Genomic DNA, 7,043 nt, shown 5'->3' with positions numbered 1-7,043 from the left:
TGAGTGGGAGGTTTGCTTTCCAGTCGATAGGATTTTCAAATACTTAGGCGAGTACTGGACTGCAGCTAAGCCCCTGAGTGGGAGGTTTGCTCTCCACTCGATGGATTTTCAAATACTTAGGCGAGTACTGGACTGCAGCTAAGCTCCCGAGTGGGAGGTTTGCTCTCCACTCGGTAGGATTTTCAAACACTTAGGCGAGTACTGGACTACAGCTAAGCCCCCGAGTGGGAGGTTTGCTCTCCACTCGGTAGGATTTTCAAATACTTAGGAGAAAACGGATTCGCAGCTAAGCCCCCGAGTGAGAGGCTTGCTCGTCACTTGGCAGGGATTTTTTTAACAAACTTAGGCAGAGCAGATTCGCAGCTAAGCCACCCACTGGGGGATTTCTCACGTAAACAAAAGCAACAACAATCACTGGGAAAATTATAACACTCTTATCTTTGATAAACAAACTACAAAGGTACTTTTTATTACATCTCACCCGAGTGAGTACTTAAGTATAAAAGGGGCGGAGCAGCTCCGCATTCCAAGCTCATGGCTCATCAATCTGGCGATCGACATTGTAAAGACGGTACACTCCATTGTGGAGAACTTTGGTGACGATGAAGGGGCCTTCCCAAGTAGGAGCGAGCTTGTGCAGTTTCTGTTGATCCACTCGGAGGACCAAGTCTCCTTCTTGGAAGGCTCGACTCTTCACGTTTCTGGCATGGAATCGACGCAAGTCTTGCTGATAGATAGTCGATCTGATCATGGCCATCTCTCTTTCTTCTTCTAGAAGTTCGACTGCGTCCTGCCGGGCTTGTTCTGCTTCATCTTCAGAGTAGAGTTCGACTCGGGGTGCATTGTGAAGCAGGTCGCTCGGCAGAACGGCTTCAGCTCCATAGACCAGAAAGAATGGAGTTCGCCCAGTCGACCGATTAGGAGTGGTCCTCAATCCCCAAAGAACTGAAGGAAGTTCATCGACCCACGCGCCTGCTGCGTGTTTGAGATCACGCATCAACCTGGGATTTTGTCCTTTGAGAATTAGGCCATTTGCTCTTTCTGCTTGTCCATTCGACTGGGGGTGGGCGACGGAAGCGTAGTCGACTCGCCTGCCTTGAGAAGCACAAAAAGCTCTGAATTGGTCGGAATCGAAGTTTGACCCATTATCAGTGATGATGCTGTGCGGAACTCCATATCTGAATATCAACTCTCTGATGAAGCTGATAGCGGTGCTGGTATCAAGATTCTTGATAGGCTTAGCTTCAATCCACTTAGTGAACTTGTCGACTGCCACCAGTACATGGGTGAAGCCGCTCCTGCCAGTTCTCAGTGGTCCAACCATATCTAGTCCCCAAACAGCAAAGGGCCAGACGAGTGGAATGGTCTTCAAGGCTGACGCGGGTTTGTGCGACAAATTGGAATAGAACTGACACCCTTCGCACTTGCCGACAATCTCCTTTGCCTTTTCATTCGCCCTTGGCCAGTAAAACCCCGCTCGGTATGTTTTAGCCACAATGGTCCGGGAGGACGCATGATGACCACAGGTCCCCGAGTGGATATCGTCAAGAATTATCTGACCCTCTTCTGGTGTTATGCATTTCTGACCGACTCCAGTCGCGCTTTCTCTGTACAGCTGTCCCTTTATCACAGTAAAGGCTTTGGATCGACGGACGATCTATCGAGCCTCTTCTTCATTCTCTGGGAGCTCTTTCCTTAGGATATACGCGATGTACGGCACCGTCCAGTCCGGAGTGATGACCAAAACTTCCATGATCAGGTCTACCACAGGTGGAACTTCAACTTCAGTCGGATTCGTGGCACTTTTTGGCTGCGGGGCTTCTTCGGTGAAAGGATTCTCCTGGACTGATGGTGTGTGGATGTGTTCCAAAAAGACATTACTGGGAACAGCTTCTCTCTTGGAACCTATTTTTGCCAAATCATCAGCCGCTTGATTTTTCAGTCGGGGTATGTGATGAAACTCTAATCCCTCGAATTTCTTCTCCAACTTTCTTACTGCATTGCAGTAACCAGTCATGGCCGGACTTTTGACGTCCCACTCCTTCCTCACTTGATTAAATACCAAATCTGAGTCGCCATAGACCATGAGGCGACGGACGCCGAGTGAAATGGCCATACGCAACCCATACAGGAGTGCTTCGTATTCTGCTTCGTTATTGGATGAATCAAAGTGAATCTGGAGCACATATCTGAGCTTATCTCCTCGGGGGGACACCAACACTACCCCAGCACCGGAACCATTCAGCATCTTAGAACCATCAAAGAACATGGTCCAGTGCTCCGAGTGAACTTGAGTCGGCAGTTGCTGCTCAGCCCACTCGGCGATGAAATCCGCTATTGCTTGGGACTTGATGCCTTTCTTTGCCTCAAACTTGATATCTAGGGGAAGGAGTTCAATTGCCCATTTTGCCACTCGACCGGTTGCATCTCTGTTGTGCAGAATCTCTGACAATGGAGCGTCGCTGACGACTGTAATGGAATGGTCAGAGAAGTAATGGGCAACCTTCTTCGTGGTCATATAAATCCCATATACAAGCTTCTGATAATGAGGGTATCTTTGCTTTGATGGGGTCAAAACTTGAGAAACATAGTATATTGGGCGCAGAACTTTAAAGGCTTTTCCTTCTTCTTCCCGCTCGACCGTAAGTACTGTACCGATGACTTGTCCCGTGGCTGCAATATAAAGCAGCAAAGGCTCTTCGCTGATTGGGGCAGCAAGCACCGGCTGGGTGGAAAGCAGGGCTTTTAGCTCTGCAAACGCTGCATCAGCTTCAGGAGTCCACTCAAACTTGTCTGACTTTTTCATCAGTCGGTAAAGAGGCAATGCCTTCTCACCGAGACGAGAGTTGAATCGACTTAAAGCGTCCAAGCAACCAGTAAGCTTCTGGACATCGTGCACACGTACAGGATGTTTCATTCGGAGTATAGTACCAACTTTTTCTGGATTGGCGTCGATTCCTCGTTTGGAAACGAGAAAACCGAGTAACTTTCCGCCAGGAACTCCGAATGTGCACTTTGATGGATTAAGCTTGATATCATACCTCCTGAGGTTGGCAAATGTCTCAGCGAGGTCAGTCAGCAGGTCGGAACCTTTCCGTGACTTGACCACAATATCATCCATGTATGCTTCCACATTCCGACTGATTTGAGTGAGCAAACACTTCTGAATCATCCTCATGAACGTGGCTCCGGCATTCTTGAGACTGAATGGCATGGTGACATAGCAAAAGCACCCGAATGGAGTGATGAAAGCTGTTTTGATCTCGTCGGGCCCATACAGACGGATCTGATGGTAACGGGAATAGGCGTCTAAAAAAGACAGGCGCTCACATCCCGCAGTCGAGTCGACTATTTGGTCGATGCGGGGGAGAGGAAAATGATCTTTCGGGCAGGCCCGATTGATATGTTTGAAGTCGATGCACATGCGAAGTGACTTGTCCTTTTTGGGGACCATGACGACATTGGCGAGCCACTCGGAGTGGTAAATCTCTCGGATGAACTCCACTGCTAAGAGTTGAGCCACTTCCTCGCCAATGGCCTTCCTTTTCTGGATGGCGGACCGTCGCAGATGTTCTTTGACAGGTTTTACTTTTGAGTCGACTCGTAGACGATGCTCAGCCAGCCCCCTGGGAACACCCGGCATGTCAGAAGGCTTCCATGCAAAGATGCCCCGGTTCTCATGGAGGAACTGGATGAGCGCTTCTTCCTATTTGGAGTCGAGTGTTGTGGAGATATGAGTCGGAGCAGCATTGGGGTCGGTCGGGTGGATGTGAATCGGTTTTGTCTCACCGGACGACTGAAATGTTGATTCTGTAGCGGGCTTCTTGGCTCGCAACAAATCACTCGGGTCTGCAGTTTTCTAGTATTCCTGCAGCTCCACCACTGCCATCTGAGCATCGACGATCTTTGAGCCTTTCTGAAAACACACTTCCGCCTTCTTCCGATTGCCAGTAATAGTGATCACACCTTTGGGACCAGGCATCTTCAATTTGAGGTACACATAACATGGTCGAGCCATGAAACGTGCATAAGCCGGCCTGCCCAAAATAGCGTGATAAGCACTCTGGAAATCCACAATTTCAAACGTCAACTTTTCTTTGCGGTAATGCTTGGAATCGCCAAAAACCACATCAAGAGCAATTTGGCCGAGTGACTCAGCCTTCTTTCCAGGAATGACTCCATGGAAACTCATGTTGCTGGTACTGAGTCTGGACATCGGAATGCCCATCCCTTCCAGCGTCTCTGCATATAATATATTCAGGCCGCTACCACCATCCATCAAAACCTTAGTCAGTCGAGTGCCTTCGATGACTGTATCGACCACCAGAGCTTGCCTCCCAGGGGTGGCTATGTGTGTCGGATGATCGGACTGGTCGAATGTGATGGCAGTCTGAGACCATTTCAGATAACTAGGTGTCGCCGGAGCGACCATATTCACTTCACGGTTGATAACTTTCAGTCGACTTTTGCTTTCAACATCAGAAAAAATCATCAGGGTGGAATTGACATGGGGATATCCTTCATCACTATCCTCTTTGTCCTCAACTTTGTCCGACTCCTTTTCCTTATCTTTGGGTTGTTTCCCCTGAAACTACTGGATCAAGAGCCAACACTGCTAAGTGGTATGTTTTGGGTAAATGAAGTTACCCTCCTCATCTTTCTTCGTGTGGATGTGGCACAGAAAATCCATCACATCATTTCCTTCCTTGTCCTTCACCTTCTTAGGGTTTCAAGATCCTCTGGGCTTTCCTTTGAACTTTCCTTGAGTCACAGCCAAGGCTTCTCCAGGAGTAGCGGGCTCGGCTTTTCGCTTCTGCTTCCAACTGGAGTTCCCTCCTCCGGTTTCGTGGGTGAATGACTTGTGCTTGCCACTCCGGAGCCGATCCTCTTCTTCACCATTGGCATATTTGGTGGCAATCTCCATCATTCGACTTAGGGTCATGTCTCCGGTTCGACTGAATTTCAAGTTTAACTCTCTGTACCTAACACCTTCCTTGAAGGCACAGACTACCTGGTGATCAGATACATTCTCTACCGTGTGATGCAACGTGATCCATCTCTGGATGTAATCCCTCAAAGTTTCATTCGACTTCTGCACACAAGACTGCAGCTCTGTCAACTCTGCTGGTCGCTTGCAAGTTCCTTCAAATGTTGTGACGAACACTCGGGCAAGATCTTCCCAAGTGTAAATGCTGCTGGGTGCTAACTGATTCAAACATGCTCTGGTCAAGCCCTCCAACATAAGAGGCAGGTGTTTCATGGCCACCTCATCATTGCTGCCGCCAATCTGAACAGCCACTCGGTAGTCTTCAAGCCAAGTATCAGGCTTGGACTCACCGGTGAACTTACTGACTCCAGTCGCCAACCTGAAGTTGGGAGGAATCACCGTGGCCCTGATGGCCCTGCTGAAACACTCTGGTCCTGAGACGTGTACTCTGCTGCTGGTGGGTATATCTCTGTCATGACCTTCTCGGTGAGCTCTGTTCCTGTCGACCAAACCTTGAATGATAATGGATCTCGCATCAAAGCCTGATTCCCTGGGGTCGACAGGAATCCTTCGTCCAACACTGTGATGGCGTCTGTCATCTTGTTGTCGAGGCGCGTACGATCCACCCCTTGGGGGAGGGGTGGGCACTCGACGTCGATCATCGCGATCGATTCGGTGATCATACTGCTCAAGGTTCTTGTACTGATCATGCCGGTCTCCACGTTCCTCACACCTCGGGGGCGATCTTGGACTATGGGCCGACTGGACTGTATTTGCAGCGACGGATCTGCTGTGGATCCTATTCCGTGACTGCGATATAGCTGAATTTTGATCCCCTGCTGCCTGGAGTAAATCTCTCATCTATAACAAGCCTCTGCCAGCCTCTGACTGGGAAGGCTGAATCGACTCTGCTATACAGGCTGCAGCTGCTAAATTCTGGATCGGAGTTCGATATACCTGAGTCGGTGGTGGAAAGAGTTGACGTCGACTGGATTCTGGAACCCGTTGCCGCGCACGCTCGTCGAGTGCCCGCTGAAGGTTCTCTAGTTGAGTGCGCTCAGCCAAGTTAGCCAAGCGGCGTCCTCTAAGGCACGAGCCTCGGGGGTTTCTCCAACGATAGGAGTGTACAGCGCATCCATGTTCCGGCGGCGAAGATCTTCCCTCTGCAGCGAAGTGAGGGGCTCGGGGCGATATTCCTCATGGACATGCGACGGATTGCCTCCGCCGCGCCTCCGTCGGTGAGGGGGAAACCTGGAGGACTGCGTGGTCCATCGACCATCAGAACCTCCGCCGCGGGATCACTGCTGTCGCACTCGGATGCAGTCTCTGCGGAGCCAGTTGACAGGTCAAACAGGCCGTAGAGAGATTTGTCGGGCTCGATTGCCGCAACTTGGGGGGTGGCCGACTGGCGAGCCACCGCGTGCCTCACCCACTGCTGAAGCCTCAACCGACCGGAGCGCTTGCGCCGATAGGAAACAGGGAGGGAGGATGACACGGGGACCGGCCGATACTGGGTCGACGGTTGCCGCAGTAGGACACCACAGACGCACGCGCGAAAGTGCATCGCCCCGCGGACTGGGAGCGCGTTGATGTCGAGTGGAGCCTCCTGAAGCCAAGCGGAGTCATCGGCGATGAATGTGAGCGTGCCAAGACGGATCTCGCGGCCCTCAACCAGAACTCCGCCTGAAACCATGATGAAGGAGATCGGAAAAATCGCAACTTCTCCAATAAGTCGCTAAGACACCTGCCCCATGGTGGGCGCCAACTGTCGTGGTTCTAAGTCTGCCAGTAGAAAGGGGGGTAGGTATGGAGAGGCAAGATCCTAGCTATGGAGTAGTTGTATACACAAGGGGTTTACGAGTTCAGGCCCTTCTCGGAGGAAGTAACAGCCCTACGTCTTGGAGCCCGGAGGCGGCCGACTGGTATTATGTGTGTATGAGTTACAGGGGTGTGAACCCTTTACACTGAGGAGGGGGTGGCTTATATAGAGTCCGCCAGACCCCTCCGGCCCTCAGTTATGCAGGGTTTAAGATACATTAAGATAGGGCGTTACGGG

Source organism: Triticum aestivum, chromosome 3B (assembly GCF_018294505.1).
Source record: "Triticum aestivum cultivar Chinese Spring chromosome 3B, IWGSC CS RefSeq v2.1, whole genome shotgun sequence".
Classification (NCBI taxonomy): domain Eukaryota; kingdom Viridiplantae; phylum Streptophyta; class Magnoliopsida; order Poales; family Poaceae; genus Triticum; species Triticum aestivum.
Note: the sequence above shows the minus strand (reverse complement) of the source record.